Source organism: Arachis hypogaea, chromosome 20 (genome assembly GCF_003086295.3).
Source record: "Arachis hypogaea cultivar Tifrunner chromosome 20, arahy.Tifrunner.gnm2.J5K5, whole genome shotgun sequence".
NCBI lineage: Eukaryota > Viridiplantae > Streptophyta > Magnoliopsida > Fabales > Fabaceae > Arachis > Arachis hypogaea.
Genome location: NC_092055.1, coordinates 20,896,095 through 20,917,197, shown reverse-complemented (window position 1 = coordinate 20,917,197; position 21,103 = coordinate 20,896,095).

Below are 21,103 nucleotides of genomic sequence, written 5' to 3'. Positions count from 1 at the left end.
AAATTAAAATAAAAAATTAAAATAATTAGTTAATTAAAAATAAATTTTGAAAAAGAGGGAAGATATTTTCGAAAATTAGAGAGAGAGAGTTAGTTAGGTAGTTTTGAAAAAGATAAGAAACAAACAAAAAGTCAATTAGTTAGTTGAAACAAATTTTGAAAATCAATTTTGAAAAGATAAGAAGATAAGAAGTTAGAGAAGATATTTTGAAATCAAATTTTTGAAAAAGATATGATGTGAAAAGATATGATTTTGTAAAAGATAAGATAAAAAGATATTTTGAAAAGATATGATTGAAATTAGTTTTGAAAAAGATTTGATTTTTAAAATCACAATTAATGACTTGATTCACAAGAAATCACAAGATATGATTCTAGAACTTAAAGTTTGAATCTTTCTTAATAAGTAAGTAACAAACTTGAAATTTTTGAATCAAAACATTAATTGTTGAAGATATTTTCGAAAATAAATAAGAAAATTGAAAAAGATTTGATTTTTAAAAAAGATTTTGAAAAAGATAAGATTTTTAAATTGAAAATTTGATTTGACTCATAAGAAACAATTGAATTTTAAAAATTTTTGAAAAAGTCAATCCAAATTTTCGAAATTTATGAGTGAAAAAGGGAAAGATATTTTTTTTGATTTTTGAATTTTCAATGATGAAAGAGAAAAACATGAAAAAGACTCAATGCATGAAAGTTATGGATCAAAACAATGAATGCATGCAAGAATGCTATGAATGTCAAGATGAACACCAAGAACACTTTGAAGATCATGATGAACATCAAGAACATATTTTTGAAAAATTTTCAATGCAAAGAAAACATGCAAGACACCAAACTTAGAAATCTTTCATGTTCGGACACTATGAATGCAAAAATGCACATGAAAAACAAGAAAAGACACAAAACAAGAAAATATGAAGATCAAACAAGAAGACTGGCCAAGAACAACTTGAAGATCATGAAGAACACTATGAATGCATGAATTTTCGAAAAAAATTTAATGCATAAATTTTAAAAACATGCAATTGACACCAAACTTAAAAATTGACTCAAGACTCAAACAAGAAACACAAAATATTTTTTTATTTTTATGATTTTATAATTTTTTTTGTATTTTCCGAAAATTATTTGTGAAAGAGAAAAATAAGGATTCCAAAATTTTTAATATGAATTCCAGAAATCTTGCACTCTTAGTCTAAAGCTCCAATCTGAGGGTTAGACATGGCTTAATAGCCAGTCAAGCTTTAGCATGTAAATCAGGTGGATCAGGAACAGCAGCAGGTGGATTAGCAACAACTAGCTTGCTCTTGATAATGTTGGGTTGGAAGCCCCAGTCCAAATGAATTTAGACATGGCTTTACAGCTAGTCAGACTTCAACATGCTTCATGAAACACTAGAATTCATTTTAAAAAAAAATTTAGAATAATTTTCGAAAACAGATGAGAAATTTTTGAAAGATTTTTGAAAAAAAAATTTCTTTTTTTGAAAACTTTTTGAAAATAAGAAGAAAATTACCCAATCTGAGCAACAAGATGAACCGTCAGTTGTCCAAACTCGAACAATCCCCGGCAACGGCGCCAAAAACTTGGTATGCGAAATTGTTACTCTGAGGTTGTAAAATTTGTTGTTCGTTCTCTCCCTGGCAATGGCGCCAATAACTGGTGCACAATACCATGGTCCAAGTATAACTTCACAACTTTGCACAACTAACCAGCAAGTGCACTGGGTCGTCCAAGTAATAAAACCTTACGTGAGTAAGGGTCGATCCCACGGAGATTGTTGGTATGAAGCAAGCTATGGTCACCTTGTAAATCTCAGTCAGGCGGATATCAAATGGTTATGGAGTTTTCGAATCATAATAAATAAATAGAAAATAAAGATAGAAATACTTATGTAATTCATTGGTGAGAATTTCAGATAAGCGTATAGAGATGCTTTCGTTCTTCTGAACTTCTGCTTTCCTGCTGTCTTTATCCAATCGGCCCTACTCTTTTCCATGACAAGCTTTCTATAAGGGCATCACCGTTGTCAATGGCTACATCCCATCCTCTCTGTGAAAATGGTCCAAATGCTCTGTCACGACATGGCTAATCATCTGGAGGTTCTCGATCATACTGGAATAGGATTTACTATCCTTTTGCGTCTGTCACTACGCCCATCACTCGCGAGTTTGAAGTTCGTCACAGCCATCCCTTCCCAGATCCTACTCGGAATACCACAGACAAGGTTTAGACTTTTCGGATCTCAGGAATGGCCATCCATAGGTTCTAACTTATACCACGAAGATTCTAATATCTCGGACTCGGTCCTCTGTATTAGATATCTAAGAGATACTCATTCTAGCTTGTTTGCATGTAGAACGGAAGTGTTTGTCAGGCACGCGTTCATAAGTGAGAATGATGATGAGCGTCACATAATCATCACATTCATCATGTTCTTGGGAACGAATGGATATCTTAGAAGCGGTATAAGTTGAATTGAATAGAAAAACAGTAGTACTTTGCATTAATTCATGAGGAACAGCAGAGCTCCACACCTTAATCTATGGAGTGTAGAAACTCTACCGTTGAAAATACATAAGTGATGAAGGTTCAGGCATGGCCGAGAGGCCAGCCCCCAAAACGTGATCACAGGATCAAAAATACAATCCAGGATGATCCGAAGATGAAAATACAATAGTAAAAAGTCCGATTTATACTAAACTAGTTACTATGGTTTACAGAAGTAAGTAATTGATGCATAAATCCACTTCCGGGGCCCACTTGGTGTGTGCTTAGGTTGAGCTTGAAGTTTACACGTGGAGAGGTCATTCTTGGAGTTGAACGCCAGTTTGTAACGTGTTTCTGGCGTTCAACTCTGGTTCGTGACGTGTTTCTGGCGTTTAACTCCAGACTGCAGCATAGAACTGGCGTTCAACGCCCTTTTGCGTCATCTAAACTCGGCCAAAGTATGAACTATTATATATTTCTGGAAAGCTCTGGATGTCTACTTTCCAACGCAATTGGAAGCGCGCCATTTTGAGTTTTGTAGAATCCACTTTGAGTGAAGGGAGGTCAGAATCCAACAGCATCAGCAGTCCTTCTTCAACCTCTGAATCTGATTTTTGCTCAAGTCCCTCAATTTCAGCCAGAAAATACCTAAAATCACAGAAAAACACACAAACTCATAGTAAAGTCCAGAAATGTGAATTTAACATAAAAACTAATGAAAACATCCCTAAAAGTAACTAGATCCTACTAAAAACATACTACAAACAATGCCAAAAAGCGTATAAATTATCCGCTCATCAAGGTAACAAGGCATCGGCCAGGTCGTCCAACTATACTGGCGGCTCAGTGACTTTCATAAAGACTAAGGCCAAGTTGGTATGTAGTGTCTCTAATTTTGTTATTAACTTAGTTATATTCTTTTACATATCATTACTAGGCACCCTAATCATAATGTTTCAATACAATGTGTGTAGTCGAAGACGTTGGATTGCAAGGCGACATTGGCGAAGATGTTCAAGTACACTCATACGTTGAAGGAGAAGAAAGCAAGATTTGCTGATCAGCGGTCTCAGGATCATTATGTGAGTAAATATACACTGATCTTCTGATATAAAATTAGAGATTAACTGTATAGCTGTCGTACTAATCACAATAACATGTGATACACAGGAGAACTACATGCAGAGATTAGAGGGCGCGACCTAGCAATCTCAACAAAGTGGGGAGGACGCCATCGATGGATCTGCTGCTTGGTGCGAGACTGCCTCAGTGCCTCAGTGCCGTACAAGAACAGCATATATGGGATGGGGTTGTTCTTCGCCAGCAGCCTCTGCACCTCCACGTTGAGGCCATCGTCCGCCTCTTCCACCAGTCGAGTCATCAAGTCCGAGTAAGGCGTGAATTTGAGGCTGCAGGTGTAGGAGCTCACCCGCAGCTTTCACCAGTGGGCTCAAAAGCTGAACGATTATCGGAAGAGATATCAAAAGATCCTTACACGTGTGATGGACACAGATGACCTCAGGCTATAGTGGAGGGAGTAGCTGGAGTGGCTTCAACGGATGGAGGCTCAGATGGAAGTGTACGAGGCTCACAGATGCACGCCACTTGCATCATTCCTACTGGTGGTACATAGACATCACCACCTTTTGTACTACCTTATCAGGGCCACAGGAATGATGACGACGATGACGACGTGGACTACCTGGATCTTTAGTGATTAGTGTTTCGTTTTATTATTTCATTGTATTTATTTGATTTACTTGACTTTTAATTTATTTGAATATTTTATTATTTATTTTAAATAATAGGTTTCTATTATTTATAAATTGACCATTAATTATGTGAAAAATAAATTTAAATAAAAAATTAAAATTGGTCATTTATTTCACAATTTTTTTTAAAAAAAGTTGATATTACTGTCGGATTTATCGAGGAAATAATCAGACAGTAATAGTGCAGAAAAAAATATATTATGGCGCCAACATTACCGTCGAAAAAATCTGCCGGTAAACAAATGGTTTTTCGAGTAGGTAATCCGTTGCAGAATCCAACAGTAATTACCATCGGACGAAAATATTACGACGATAAACATTTCTCGGTGAGGTTTATACCGTCTGATTCCTTCTGACGGTAAATCTGATGGTAACTTAATTACTGTCGGATTTTGTTTGTTTTTCCGACAATTCGATGGTACTTAGTGTTTTTCTTGTATTGGACGCAACAACGTGTTGAAGAAGAAGAAGCGGCGAACACAAGAACGCGGGGAGGTACTGCCATAGCACAAGGGAATGCGAAAGGGGACGCTGTGGCGTGTTGAAGAAGAAGCGGCAAACACGAAGAACACGGCGAGGTGCAGCGGTGTGCCATGGCGGTCTTCTTCTTCAGCTACCATGGTGGAAGGGGACGCAGCAACGTGTTAAAGATGAAGCAGCGAGCACGAAGAAGAAGGTCGTTAGAAACGTCGCTGAAGCTCTCTGCCATCATCGAAGCTCTCTTCCAACGGCCACATCAGCATTTTTCGTTCACTGTGACGTCATTGTTTTACAGTTGGGTGATTTTGTCAAATTTTAAAATTTTTTAGATGCTATTTTATCAATAACAAAAGTCAGATACCATTTTATCAGGGCCAGAATTTTTCAAATACCGATTTAGTATTTACCTCGTTTGAATAACTAAATAAGTTCTTAAATTCTCAATGTAGAAGGATTGTGCAGAGAATTCGGAGAAGAGGAGGAGACGAAGTTTTTGAGAATAGAAGGTTAAAAGGTGAAATGATGATAAAAAATTCAAATTCAATAAATAAAAGGTGTTTTGCCGTTTCATACGAGGAAGTTCAAAATTTGAAATTAGGTAACTTCCTAGAGAAGACGAAGTGGTGGAGAGAGAAGTTGAGAATAATGGAAAACGTATCGGATAGGCGTGAGTAAATGAAGGGAAGTGAATTTCATTTATGATTAATTAATGCCTTATGATAATATAATAAGAGCATGTTAGAATTAAGTGTTATTATTTTAAAATAATTTCGAGAATAACACATTAATCCAAGGGGGCAATTTGTTAGTCGAAAATAATTAATTTCGAAAAAGAGGGCATTCGAAAAGCCAGTAAGCATGTGTCTTCGAAGGAAAGATAATATCGAAAGAGATGGCAAGGAAGTTCGAGTAAGAGTTTGTCGAGTCAACAAGTTGATCGATATGTTGAATCGAAGGACCAAAGGTTTGAGGGTTGTTTTTTGAACGTTATTTTTTGTCCAACAAAAGAAGCGGAAACGGTTACCTATTGATCAATGAATGTGGGATGTTACACTTCAATTTAATTGGTTGAGGATTTTTATAAATAGAAAAAGGCTCGAGGGCACGGGGTTTGGAACTTTGCTTCAGAAAATACTCAAGCACACTCATATCCCAATGACTTTATGAGTCTGCATTCGAGTTACTTTTTTGTAGGGTTCCTTCTACTGTTTTATCTTTTTATTTACATTTCTGCAAATTTTACTTTTTTTTATGCAAGTTTATTCGTCAAGCAACATTTAAGATTTTCTGTTCAATTTACATTCCATTACTTTTATTTTTCCATTTCAAAAGTTCTTTGATCTAATCGAATGCATTTTACTGTTTTATTTAAATTTAATACAAATCATTTTAAATTCAGTCAATTTATCTTCAAAGCCTTTATTTACTGTTTTTAAATTTTTTAAGTTTTTGTCCAATCGAAAGATAATACACTTTGAAAAACTGGTACTCACAGAAAGAAGTAGATTTTTGATACACTTTGAAAATACTAACATTCCTTTACAAATATTAATCTAAACACACATTTTATTTTCGTAATTCACTTTATTTCTTTTCCTCGACTTTGCTTTAAAAAAAAACAATAATTAATTATTACTCACTATTTCAATTCTTTTAAAATTTTGTTAATTATAAATCCCTAATTTGTTGCTATTCACCTTTCAAATTAATCTTATCCAGATTCCTCTATAAACAAGCTCACACAGTATAGGCACATGCATCACATAAAATTCTTTTGGTTTTTAACCATCTCAAATTTGCCATGGTTTTCTGTTTGTACATAGTATATATTGTTGTGCTCCAATATCATTTTACTTTCTTAGTGTATTCAAAATTAAAATTTATCTTGCTGACAAAAATAACTCTAAAATATAACAAAAATAATAAAATATTAAATTATATTTAAAAAAATTTTAAAAAATAAATTTTGATGTAATTTTTTTTAATATTAATAAAAAATAAAATATTTTCATCATCAAAGTTTTATAATTTTATGCCAAGTGAATTATTTTTTAAAAGAAAATTAATTTTAAATGAGACCAAGTTTTTTTGAAAAATAAAAAAAATAGAAATCAAATTTTGTTCTAATTTTTTGTGTGCACCACTTAAATAGTTATTCAAATGTTGTCACAAAGATCTAAATCAAATAGATAAGTCGTTTGCTAAATACAAAATTTTTATTTTACATTTATAAAAAATATAATTTTACTAATTATTTTTGTCATATTTTTAAATCATTTAAAGATTTATTTATCGTTTGTATTTTTAAAATTTATTTTTGTTTACCGTATAAATCATTTAAAGATTCCTACTTACCGCATGCAAATATCTCTCTTCCCTAAAGGGGTAACTAATAAGATAGAATCCATAATGCGAAACTTTCTATGGAAGGGTCAAACTTATGGTAGAGGCCTGAATCTAGTTAAGTGGAAAGTGTTAGTCACTCCTAAGAAGTTTGGAGGTCTGAGAATTATTAGAGACCCTTTTTATGCTAATATTTCTCTTCTTGAAAAGTTAGTTTGGCAACTTTTTCACCATCCGGACAACCTCTAGATTCAACTGTTGACGGAAAAATACCATTCTTCTAAGGATGATTGTTTCAGTCGGTCTCGAGGAAGGAGATCTTATGTTTGGAAGAGTATATGTCGAGCCTGGGATATCCTGAAGGAAGGTTTCATTTGGTGCATTGGGGATTTGGAACAGAACTTTTGATTTTCTAAATGGAGAAGAGAGGGGCGAGTGTGTTAGGAGATGGATTATGTTCACATTTCTGATTTGGATCTCAAGATCTTAGACCTTTGGTCATCTGGACAGTGGAACCTTGAGAATATCTATTCTCCTCTGAATCAGTCTCTGCAGAGCAACATTAACTCTTACAAGCCGGATGTTCAAGCTGGTTCAGAGGTCGGTTGGTGTTGGACTGGTGCGGCTTCAAAGGTTTATGATGCTCGTAGTGGTTATTTGTGACTCAGTAAGAAGATGTTTAGTTGGGAGGATAGGGGTAATTGGCTTTGGTTTTGGCGTCAACATGTTCCGGAAAAGCACAAAATTTTGGCCTGGCTATGTCTTCGGGAGGCTCTTCCTACTGCTGCATTTCGTTTTATGAGGGGCATTTCGCACACGGATAGATGTCCACAATGTTTCTCAGGTCAGGAATCGGTTTTACATTGTATTCGCGATTGTCCAAAAGCCCAACTAGTTTGGCAAGCTTTAGCGATCTCCGATCAACCAGTGGATTTGATGAGTTGGTTCTTACATAACAGCAAACAGCGCCCCTTTAGATTCTTTTCTGGTCTCTGGTGGATTTGGCGTTCGAGGAATAACGAGATCTTTCATCCTCACGAGCATTGGACCACAGACAAGATAATTGGTATGGCTTTGTCCTTGAAAAAGGAGTCCCGAAATATTTTTGAGTTGCAACGACTGTCTATCCCCTCCACCATTAGTGGCTCTTGGATTCTCCCCTCAGTGGGTACCTTTAAGATTAATTGTGATGCTAGCTATCCTGGCAATGGTGCTCGAGTTGGTTTTGCTTGTGTTAGCAGAGATTGGAAGGGAAGATGGCAATGAGGTTGTTGGGAACAATTGAGAGTCGTAGCATTTTGCAAGGAGAGTTGTTTGCTATTTGGAAACGCTTTCTTTTAGCATGGGACTCGGGACAAAGAGACATTATATGTGAGACAGACTGTGTGGATGCTTTACTATTGTCAATAATTTACAGGATTGCTCTGGGTTTATTGATCCTTTGGTGTTAAAAATCAGAGATATCATGTCTTGGAAATGACGTACTGATCTTCGGTTGATCTTAAGAGATGCAAATACAGTAGCGGATATCATGCCAAAGACTGCAATGAAGACCCTTTCTCCCCAAATGAAGCTTCCGTTGCTTTGGAAGAAGATTTTGAGTAATATTCAGCGGAACTGTCTATCTTGTCTTAAGCAGTTTCTTGTTTATTTTTTTTTATTTGTTGTTTATTTTTTTTTTAAGTCATCAAAAAACAATAAAACTAATTAAAGAAAAGTTTTTACTGTGGGAGAAGGCAGCCCGAGGCTTTTGTCGTGGTTTTGGGAACTGGCACGCTGTTTCACCTTCATCATTCTTTCGTTTTCTCTCCTCATCAGCATTATTAACTTTTATCATTCATGTGCATGTTTTTTCATTTTTTTCATCTTTCACCATTTTAATTTATTTTTTCTTCATCAGTAATTCAATTTTAATTATCGACATACCCTCAAACTTTCTTTTTCTTTTAGCACATCCAAAATAGTAAAATCCGAATCAAACAAAAATATAAAAATAAATAATCTTTTAAAAATTCGAAGCACGCATACAAAAATAACCAATGAAATAAAAAAAAACCACCCATTCATGCAATTAAGAAGTCATGAATGAAATTTATCAGACAAAAAATGAAACGAGTGGAGGAAAAGAATATATAGAGAAGTGTAACACATCTAAAATTAAAGTGATTAACGAAATTAGGAAAACTACTTGTGCACATTCGAAAGTTACGAACGAAATAAAAAGAAACAAATGAGCGGAAAAGGATTATATTAGAGGAATGTGATTTTTTTTTTTTTTTTGGTCTCGGAATTTTCTTTTTTGTTTAGAATTTTAGTTGAATGTAACGAGGACTTTGGGCTTTAGAATTTTATTTTTAATGTTAAAATTGACTAATGAGAGAAACAATAAATTATTAACCATGAGAGTTATAACGCAGACGAATCTAACCATAAGAAAAAAAAAATAAAATAAAACTAACTTAAAGGGGAAATATTATTGGAGTTTGTGATTAGTTATTTTTTTTTAAAATTAGGAGTGAGAGGTAAGTATAGAAAAATTATGTCATTTGAATTATAACTTATTCGTTTGTAATTAGTTAACTTAGATTAGAGAAATAATTTAATTTTTTTTATAATTTTTTAAAAATTCAAATAATTTATTTATTGAAACTTATTTTTTATATTATAAATTATTTTTAATTCTTTTATAATCAAATTTATTAACATTATAATTTTTTTAAGTCAATTTTAATACTTTAGTCTGTCTTTAATTATATTTATTTTGATAGACCCTACCAGATGTTGACCGAATATTAGTTATACATTATTGCTTACCTAGCAACACTATATTTATACCTTCTAATAATTCTAGTAAATATCTTCCTAACAACCCTTGGGAGCGGCCCATTGTATTATATTGGTTATGAAGGTCTTAGCACTAAAGTTATAAACCAATATATATATAGAGAGGTGAATATTATCTAATTCTCTCTAAATTAGAAAATAAATTATCTTTTATAACATATTTTTTATTATTAATTAAAATAAAAGTAATTAACTTATCATAATTAATTTTAATTTTAATTTAATTTAAATTTTGTTAATTGAATTAATTAATCATGACGTAATTTTTTTATTTGTAAATTGTAAAAATTATTTAAAAAATTTAATTTTATAATTTTTTATTTTTTCTTAAATTATATATTTATTAATCAATTTCAATCGCAAAATAAAAAAAATTTCAAAAGACAAAGAATAAATAAAAAAATTCAAGAGGCACAAAAAATTTAAAATTTTCAAAATTTTATCACTCTTATTTTCTTAAATTTTTTGAAAAAATAATAAAATATAAAATAGAACTTTTCTAATCATTTTTGTAATTTGTAAAAAAATTATACCATAATTAATTAATTAGGTTAATAAAATTTAGGTTAGATTAAGAAAAATTATACCATAGTTAAAAATCATTAGATAAGTTTTATTTTATATTTTATTTTTTTCTTAAATTTAAGAAAACAAAAGAGAGAAAATTTAGTATGCCTCTTGAATTTTTTTCTTTATTCTTTGTCTTTCGAGATTTTTAAATTTTGTGATTGAAATTGATTAATAAATGTATAATTTGAGAAAAAAATTACAAAATTAAACTTTTTTAATAATTTTTATAATTTGAAAAAAAAATTTACATAATGATGAATTAATTAAATTAACAAAATTTAGGTTAAAGTTAAAATTAATCATGATAAGTGCATTCATTTCATTTCATTTAATAAGAATGCATATCATAAGAATGCATTTCACCCCACACACATAACTTTCGGATTGGCAAAAAAAAAAAAATATTGCATCAATTTTTTTTCTTAAATAGGTTTGTGCCTCTTGCTATTATTGTAATTTTGTGCTAAGACATTTAGGACATATCTGCAATAAAGCCGAAAAAATATAAGATCTTAATACAATATTTAAACCTTTTATTAGACGCTTAATCATAGATATTTTATTGATTTTAATTAGAAAGCAATTTTTTCTCAGGCAACATAAGTTAATCTTTTTTAATTTTAAATTATAAATCTTAAACTTTAAATATTAATTTTTAAATTCTAAATTCTAAATTTAAACTCTGAATCCTTCAAAAAATAAGGATTAAAAAATTAATGTTATAATAAAGAAAAAAAAGTTAGCTAACGTTGGCAATTTAAATGTTGGTACATTTCTTTTAATATTATGTAGTTTATTTTATTTCTTCAAAACCTTAAACTACAGGGTATAGAAAGGTACATAAATAATTTTATACTTGTTTTATTATAATTTTCCTTCACCCGAGACCTAGTTGATCAACTTCTCATGGAGGTACTTTCATTGAAAATGAATATATAAGTATAAGCTTTGCACTAAGCAGCATTTATATGCATGTGGAATCCTATTTGACATGGATTGATATAGATAGTAGTACTATAAAAACATACCCACATGCTCTAAGCAACTTAGACAAATTCTCGTTAGAAAATCATTCAATTGCAAGTAGGGGTTTTCGATATTTTTATATGATCATTCTGTTGGATGTACTTCACACAAAACAACCCATCGAACATGCTACAAGAAAGATTCATTAATAATGCAAGTTTGTTGAAATGATTATGCAATAATGTCACATCGGCGTGCACAAAAGATTGAGACAGATTCACTACCCCTAGCCACACTCTTTGAACAGATAAAATATACAAATATATAAAAGCGGATGAATAATGTATAGTAATTTTTTTTTTGGTATATATGTATAGTAATGTTTAAATAATTAGCATATTTACCAACACGTGCATGGTTAGTTTGTGATTCTAAACGTAGTAGCAATATAGAACTATAATGCAATGGGAGTTGCCATATTTGGGATATTAGAGCTTGAGGTTAACTTTTAGTGGAGAATTAACGATTCATCAGTGATATTTAATGTTTGAGATATAATTATTTATGTTTTTTTTTATTATAACGTATGTGAAAAATAGCAGCTGTTTATTTTGGGAATTAGCGATTTAAATTTCTGTAAAATCGATCATCAGCAGTCCGTTAACTGATATCCTTTAAAGCACGGGATTTAAGATTTGCAGCAATTTTCAACGACCGTTGATATTCATATTCTGCTAATTTAGTATATTGCATCAGGTTATTTTTGTGGCGGTTTAAAATTGTCGCGATATACACATACAAAAATTTGTTAATATTTTTCGACGCGCATAAACAGTAAAAAATAGATGCTATCTATCAATATCTCTATTAACATATCGTATGTTTCAGTAGTTAAGAAATAAGTATTGTAAAAATCAACAAACTTTAAATATCAGAGCTAGAAATTCAAAAACTATCAGTAAATTGTACAACTATATAATATTTAAAGATAAAGAGATATATCTGGCTATTAGTTTTGAACCAATGCAATTTATCTCATCAAACAAATTTATAATCGGGGATTAAATTAAACACAATATTTGGTAAAAATCAATTTTAAAAATGTTGAGTAATAATCAGATTAAATTGGGACAAAAATAAGAAGACAAAAAGATGAAACTGGAACGAAATTAATAGAACAACAAACAAACATACAAATTAAATTGGGGCAAAAATAAGAAGACAAAGGGATAAAATTGGAACCAAATTAATAAAAGACAAAATCTAAATCAAATTAATAGAAAGCATAGTCTAAACTAAGATGATGTATACAAATTTTCATGAAAATAAGACTCAAATTTTATAAGTGGTCAAGAATCATAACAAGAAAGAGACTACAAGGTGAAAGAACGAACTTGTGAAAGGAGAGAAGGGGCGAGACTAGCACACAACAGGGCAAGGGAGAAGGATACACCGACTATAGCCGGATAGATGGGCAACCACGTGACTCCATAGCGACATGAATGTGCCCAGTGGAGGAAAGAATAATGGTTTCGCGTCCTTCCATTCTTCTTTTGTGTGCGAGTCTCTGGTATTAAGATTTAGGAATGAGTTGCGTCAAATGTTAATTATATTGTATTGTAGTGTTTTATCAATTTATGTTTTTGGGAGAAGTGATTATTTTATGATATAGTATTAGAATTTTTATAAAAGTCTAAAGTTTAATCTTTGTTGACTCCAAAAGAAATATTTTTTGCATAAGACCAATAAAAATAGAAAAAGAAAGCCTAAGTAAAAAGTTCACCAAAAAAAAAAACTCTTACTTAAAAAGATGTGTTAGAAATATAATTAATTAATAGAGTAAAGGATAAATAGGTCCCTGACATTTTTTTTGCAGACATTTTCGTCCCCAAGAATTGAAAAATACATTCATGTCCCTGACCCTTCCAAAATGCGGACAAATTTACCCCTCCGTTGAAGTGACTCCGTTAGACTCAACGGAAAATGCTGATGTGGCTCCCGTGGCACTGACCTGACCGTTACTGGAGTACACGTGGCATGTAACTTTTTAACTCAGGACATATTAGTCCTCTCACACCAAAACGTGTAGCTTTTCAAAATAGGACATATTAGTCCTCCACCCAAAAATGACGTCGTTTCACCCAAACCCCCAATCTTTCACATTTATGAGCCTTAATCCTTTCACAGAAATGGTGAAGTGGGTCATTGTCCTCAGCGACCTCCAACCCCAACCACCTCCTGCCCCCTGACTCCCTCTTCCACCACCACTTATGCTACCCCTCCTCTCCTTGCCCTATCCCCTCCCTCTCCACTCCCTCGCTTACCCTAACACACTCTACTCCCCTCCCCATGTGCACCCTCCACACCACATCCAACAACAAAGACAAAGATTCAAAGAAGAAGAAGAAGAAGAAGAAGGAGGTATTTTTTTTCTTTCTTTCTCTCTCTTTCTTTCTTTGAAATCAGTGTGAACAACCAATCAAAATTTCACACACTGAAATGTTTATTTGATTTCAAAGCTTGATTCTTTTTTATGAGTTTGGAAAGCTCTAATTTAAATTGATGATGATCAAACATTATTAAAATAATTAGTTACAAAATTATTAATTTGATTTTAATTCATATGTGCTAATTAAAATAATTTTGCTATGCAGGTTTTTGCTATTGGGCCGAAAAGAAAAGAAAAATATAACAAGCCCAATTGTACCAAAAATATATTCAGCCATATACAAACTTGTTATGTGAATGGTGGCTGAATTGTTATGCTTATTGGACCAGAAAAATCAATTTAAAAGCCCAACAAAGAGGCTGGTCCGAAATCAAAAGGAGATAGGGCACAATATATTTCTTTATCCATTTAACTTGATGAAACCCATTCTTTTAATCATATTGCTGCATGCTCCAACGGTTATCACTTTTATTCTTTGATGGAATTCAAATTTTATTAAGTGGAGTTAATGCAGACCTTGGAACCATGAGAGAGAAATTACAATTGATTTGATTGATTGCCTTAATGAGGCACGCTACTCAGCAAAAGGAAGTGAAAAACTTAATTCACTCTAATTATCTCTCTTTGTTACATTGATTATTGTTCAAATTTTCTCTCTCTACTCTCTCTTCTCTTTCGGTCTTTTCACAGAGAAAACATGGAAGCTATAGTAAGCTACCTGAAAGAAGAAGAAGCAAGTAACAAGACCATTGCAATGATGGCAAGAAAAAGAAAACTAAAAGTATGTTGTGGCTGAGATCTTCACCAAAAATGGGTAAGATTTAGTGAAGTAAGCTCATGCTCTCCGTACCAAAAATGGAAGAAGGAGATTTCAGTCAGAGGAAGAAGATCACAGAGGGATGGCTCGTCTTTGCTTTGTGTTCACTCATCACAGAAGGTAGCTAGGAAGGCTACGTGAAGGAGGAAGCAAAAGTGGAGCAGGAGGAGCTGTCATGCATCAAGAAGCATCAAGGGCTAGGGATCCTTCTTGGAGTGTAAGTCAAAATGGATGGCTCAGATTGGTGAAGCTTGGTGTAAAGGGAAGACACAGAGGTAATTGCATGTTGAGTTTTACATTCAGTTTCCTCTCCTCTCTCTCTCTCTCTCTCTGGCCGAACCGGTTCTGGTTTGAAGAAGAAGAAGTTTAGCTTGGTTCAACAGTTTCAACCGTGACGGCTTCCACTTTTATAAATAAGGGAGAACAGTCAGGGATTGAAGCAAGGAGTGAGAGTGCAAGGCACAGAGTTGTCATAGCTACCTAAGCTAACAGAAGTTCTTCTCCTTTAATATTTTCTATTTTGTAATTTTTTGTTTAATTTTGTCTGTCTTGAGTCTCATGGAAAAAGGCAAACAGTGAGGTTTGTAAGAAAAAGCCATAGAGCAGAAAAAGGCAAAGAGTGCAAAATTAAAAGAAAAAAATCATAGATGTCCTTAGAGGTCCTTTGTACATTTGTGTTGTGTTTCATGATTCTGTGGGAATTCCCTTGCAAGTTGGGTTAGCACTTAGCAGTTGAAAACTTGGCAGTGACCAAGTCAAGTTATGGATTGGGAATAGATTCTGGACTTGTCCCAGATAGGAAGGGTAGTTCTTAGGGAGAATTGGTGTTTGTAATCAAGGATGATTATAGTAAAATTCCATCATAGTTGTGATGGAGACTGGATGTAGGCTGCATTGCACTTAGCAGCTGAACCAGAATATATCTTGGTGTAATTTTCTCTCTCTTCTACTCCATTTCTACTTCTGCTGCATAGGAGACAAAACTAAAAAATATCTCGTGGTTGGTCACGAGACAAAATAAAAAAGTCTCTTGGCTAGGCACGAGACAAAAATAAGAAATATCTCCTCAAGTGTTCTAAAGGACAGCAAGAGTTACTAAGTGAAAAAGGGGCTAAGATTCAACCCCCATTCTCTTAGCCACTGATAAACCATCAATTGGTATCAGAGCTTGGTTTCAAAGAGATCAAGCTTTGTAGCTTGGAGAAAAGATCCAGATGGCAAAAAACAGTGGCTCAAACCTGGTGTCTTACAACCTGACAGAAGGACAATCAAGCAACAGACCTCCTCTTTTCAATGGAAAAACTACACCTATTGGAAGGAGAGAATGAAGATCTTTGTGCAAGCTGTGGACTACAGACTCTGGAAGATTATCTTGGAGGGTCCTCAATTTCCAACCACCACAAGTGCTGAAGGAGTTATCTCTCTTAAACTCGAAGCAAGCTGGACCAAAGAAGACAGAAAGAAGGTGGAGCTCAATGCCAAGGCTGTAAACTTGCTCAACTGTGCTATCAGCTTCAAGGAATACCGATGAGTATCACGATGCACAACGGCAAATAAAATATGGGACAAACTTCAAATCACTCATGAAGGAACCACCATAGTAAAGAAGACCAGGATAGACATGTTGAATAAAGAATATGAAATGTTCTCAATGAAGGAAGGAGAATCAATAGATGAAATCTTTGAAAGATTCAACATCATCATTGTTGGCTTGGATGCTATGGGAATTACGTATCCTGATTTTGTGCTTGTGAGGAGAGTTCTAAGATGTCTTACTAAAGAGTGGGAAACAAAAGCATTAATTATATCTGAGAGTAGTGGTCTAGATTCCATGACATATGATGACTTGAGAGAAAACTTACTTGCTTTTGAAAATACTTATTTGAAAAAGGATTCAAAAAAGAAAGCAATTGCTTTTACATCTGTTACTAACCCCCTGGATGATGAATCCAGTGATAATTCCTCTGAAAATGAATTTATGTTGTTTGCCAAAAAATTTAGGAAAATGGTGAAGTTCAAAGAGAGAAGCAAGGGAAGTAGCTCTAGGAAACAAAGGAAAGATCTCAGCAAGGTGATATGTTACAACTGCAAAGAATCTGGACATTTCAAATCAGATTGCCCTAAGTTGAAGAAAGAGGAGAAGCCAAAGAAGGGAAAGGAGAAAGGTCTGATGGCCTCTTGAGAGGACCTGGAAAATGATTCAGAAGATGATGAAGAATCTGAAACCAAGTCTCAACCGTGTCTTATGGCAAACCACGTTGAACAGGTAGTCATTCATAACCCTGACACTGAAGCTCTTCATCTTATGATAGACCACCTTTCTGAAAAAATTAGATATTTCTTGCTGGATAATCAAGATCTTGAACAACAAATCACCATTCTTAAAGCAGAAAATGGTTTTCTCAAAGAAAAATTAAGGGAGGTTGAAACTGCTGTTGATCTTGTTGAAGAAAACAAGCAGTTAAGAGCCCAACTTAAGAGCTATAAAAGTGATCATTCTATTGTTGCATATGTAAATTATTTTAAAGAAAATGAAGATTTGCTTAAAGAGGTCAAAAAGTTTAAAGAAGACTTAGCCAAGTTCACTCAAAGTTCTAAAAATCTAAATCAAATTTTGGCTAGTCAAAAACCTCTTTATGATAAAGCTGGCTTGGGCTTCTTTAAATCTGTTGAGAAAACTTATCTTGAGAATATTGCCTCATCTTCTAATGATACAAGGTTTCAAAACCCAACAAGCTTTAACAAAATAGCAACTCCAAGGTTTTGTAGACTATGTAACTGATAATGAGAATTTGCTCGATGGTTTAGATTTTCTTCTTATAGAAAGAGTTACTTCGTTGTAAGCATAGCTCCAAACCAAAAAATAATTCTCACATCAAATTAAATTTTGGTGTTGTCATATGTACAAACCCCAATAAAAATTAACCGAAGTATTTAGATAGCGGGTCGTCTCACAAGGAATTGCAATGAAATGCTCAATTATTGGCTATGAAGAACAAGGGGGTTTGGTTTTTATATTTTTGCAAGAAAGTAAACAACAAGAAAGTAAATGATAAGAACTAATGAAATAAAGCAAAAGAACTCTTGGCTAGACATAGGTAATTGAGATCACCATCCTTGTCTACAAACCATATATTGACAATTATGAGGAACCAAGCTCATTAAGTTTACTTCTATACTTGAAGTATATCAAATGGCTTAATCAACATCAACCCATAAGTCCCAACCTATCTACTAATTAGATTAGTAGTGGGTTAGTGTCAATGAGTATCAAATTGATCACCAAGGGTTCTCAAATCACCAAATCATTGAGACCCAATGACTCAAGATCACTCAATTTCCTTAGCCTAGGCCAAGAGTCAAGAAAACTACTCAAAAACTAAAGAAAACATTCTATCAAATACCTAGTGTGCAATAAAAGTAAACATCACAAAATGTTAGAATTAGTGAAACCCATGACTACCACAAGCAAGAAATCCACAATAACAACTAAGATAAACATAAAAGAGCATGGAAACATAAAATTGCATTAAAAAAAATCAAGATCCAACAATGGTTCATCAACATAAAAGTAACAAAATAAGGGAAATGAACAAGTAAAACTAGAAGAGGAAAGATGTAATACAAGAAATTAAGAAGAAAAACTAAACCAAGATAAGAATTGAAAATTGGATTTGAGAAAATTAAACCTAAACTACCCTAAATTCTAGAGAGAAGGGAGAGCTTCTCTCTCTAGAATTCTACCCTAAAACATGAAGAAAAACTAAACTATGACTACTTAGTTCACTCCCCCTCCAATCCTTGGGTTCAATAGCATCAGAAATGAGTTGGATTTGGCCCAAAATGAGCTAGAAATTGCCCCCAACGAGTTGCTTAAAGTGGACCCACGTGCAACATCGACGCGCACGAGTACAGTGCGCGTGCGCGCCCCTATACGTCAGGAAATTATGGCATATTTTATATCATTTTGAAGCCCCGAATGTTAGCTTTCCAACGCAACTAGAACCGCCTCATTTGGACCTTTGTAGCTCAAGTTATGGTCGATTGAGTGCGAGGAGGTCAGCTTGACAGCTTTACGGTTCCTTCATTTCTTCATGAGTTCTCCCACTTTGCATGGTTTTCTCCTCACTTCTTCCATCCAATACTTGCCTTATGAACTTGAAATCACTCAACAAACATATCAAGGCATCAAATAGAATTAAAGTGAGTTAAATTTAGCTATTTTAAGGCCTAAAAAGCATGTTTTCACACTTAAGCACAATTTTAGGGAGAATTATAAAATCATGCTACTTCATTGAATAAATGTGAGAAAAGTTGATAAAATCTCCCAAATTAAGCACAAGATAAACCACAAAATTGGGGTTTATCAGTAACCGAAATGGACACTTTCCCATTCAATGCTTCTTTGGTGAAAGGATGATTGGTGACAAAGTTTACAAAGTTGTTTTTGATTATAATGGATTGGGACATAGGAGATGGTTTAACGTGAAAGGATCCAAAAAGATTTGGATACCTAAGGTCACTTGAGCTCATGTTGTAGGTATGCTTAGCGTCCAAGCGGAAGGACAATATGTGGTACATGGACAACGGATGCTCTAGGCATATGACCGGAAAGACAACCTTCTTCATAAAGCTTGATGAGTATGATGGAGGATTTGTCACTTTCGGTGATGATGGTAAAGGAAAGATAGTGGCCATTGGAAAAGTTGGTAAAAGCTTTTCATCTTGTATAAATGATGTTCTTCTTGTAAATGGTTTGAAACATAATTTACTTAGTGTAAGCCAATTGTGTGATCTAGGATATGAAGTTATTTTTAGAAAGTTTGTGTTCTTAGTTATTTGTGAAAAATCTGGGGATATATTGTTTGAAGCTAAGAGATACAATAATGTGTATGGATTGACTCTTGAGGACTTGAAAGATCAAAAAATGACATGTTTTGCTTCTCTTGAATCTGAAAAATGGCTATGGCATAGAAAATTGGGTCATGCTAGCATGTATCAAATTTCTAAGCTAGTCAAGAAAAATTTGGTTAAAGGAATTCCAAATATCAAATTTGATAAGGATCTTACTTGTGATGCTTGCCAATTAGGTAAACAAGTAAAATCATCTTTTAAATCAAAAGATAGAATTTCAACCAAAAGGCCATTAGAGATGTTACACATTGATCTTTTTGGTCCTACAAGAACTCAAAGTTTAGGAGGTAAACACTATGGTTTAGTGGTGGTGGATGATTACTCTAGATTTGGTTGGGTACTTTTTCTTACTCATAAAAATTATGCTTTCCATGCTTTCTCAACCCTTTGTAAAAAAAATTCAGAATGAAAAAAGATTTGAAAATTGCCCATTTGAGAAGTGATCACGGAAAAGAATTTGAAAACCAAGACTTTGAAAAATTCTGTGATGATTTTGGAATTGCTCATCACTTTTCATGCCCTAGAACCCCTCAACAAAATGTGGTGGTTGAAAGAAGGAATAGAAGCCTTCAAGAGATGACTAGGGCCATGCTATGTGAAAATGAGATTCCAAAATTTCTATGGGCGGAAGCTGTAAATACAGCTTGTTACATTTTGAATAGGACCATTATTAGAAAAGGGTTGAAGAAAACTCCTTATGAGCTATGGAAAGGAACCCCTCCAAATCTTAAGTATTTCCATATTTTTGGATGCAAATACTTTGTACTTAACAATAAAGAAAACCTTGGTAAATTTGATCTAAAATCCTATGAAGGGATGTTTGTTGGATACTCCACCACTAGCAAGGCTTATAGAATTTATCTCAAAGAACATAGGACCATAGAGGAATCCATACATGTCTCCTTTTGTAATTCTAATTCAATTCCCAGTGCTGTGATAGAAGATGATACAGATTGTGAAGATGCTGTCAAGATGGAAACCAGTGAAGAAAATCCCAAGTCTGCTCAAAATGAAGAATCTGTCAGTCCAGTTTTGTCTCGTCAGAATGGAGGAGACATTTCCATTTTATCTCCTGAGTAAGCAAGAGAATCTAAAACAGAACAACCCACTGAAGCTCATCAAAGCTCAACATCACTTTAGAAGCCAAGAGAATGGAAGTCCATGAGGGGTTATCCTCATGACTTTATCATTGGTGATCCCTCTCAAGGTGTAACAACAAGATCCTCAACCAAAAAGCAATCCGAGCCAAGCAATTTTGCCCTCTTGTCACAAATGGAGCCCAACAATGTAAAACAAGCTCTTGAAGATCCATCATGGGTTAAAGCCATGCAAGAAGAGCTTGCTCAATTTGACAAGAATAAGGTTTGGACACTAGTACCTCATTCGGATGGTAAGAAGGTAACGGGTACTAAGTGGGTTTTCAAAAATAAATTATGTGAGGATGGAAAAGTTA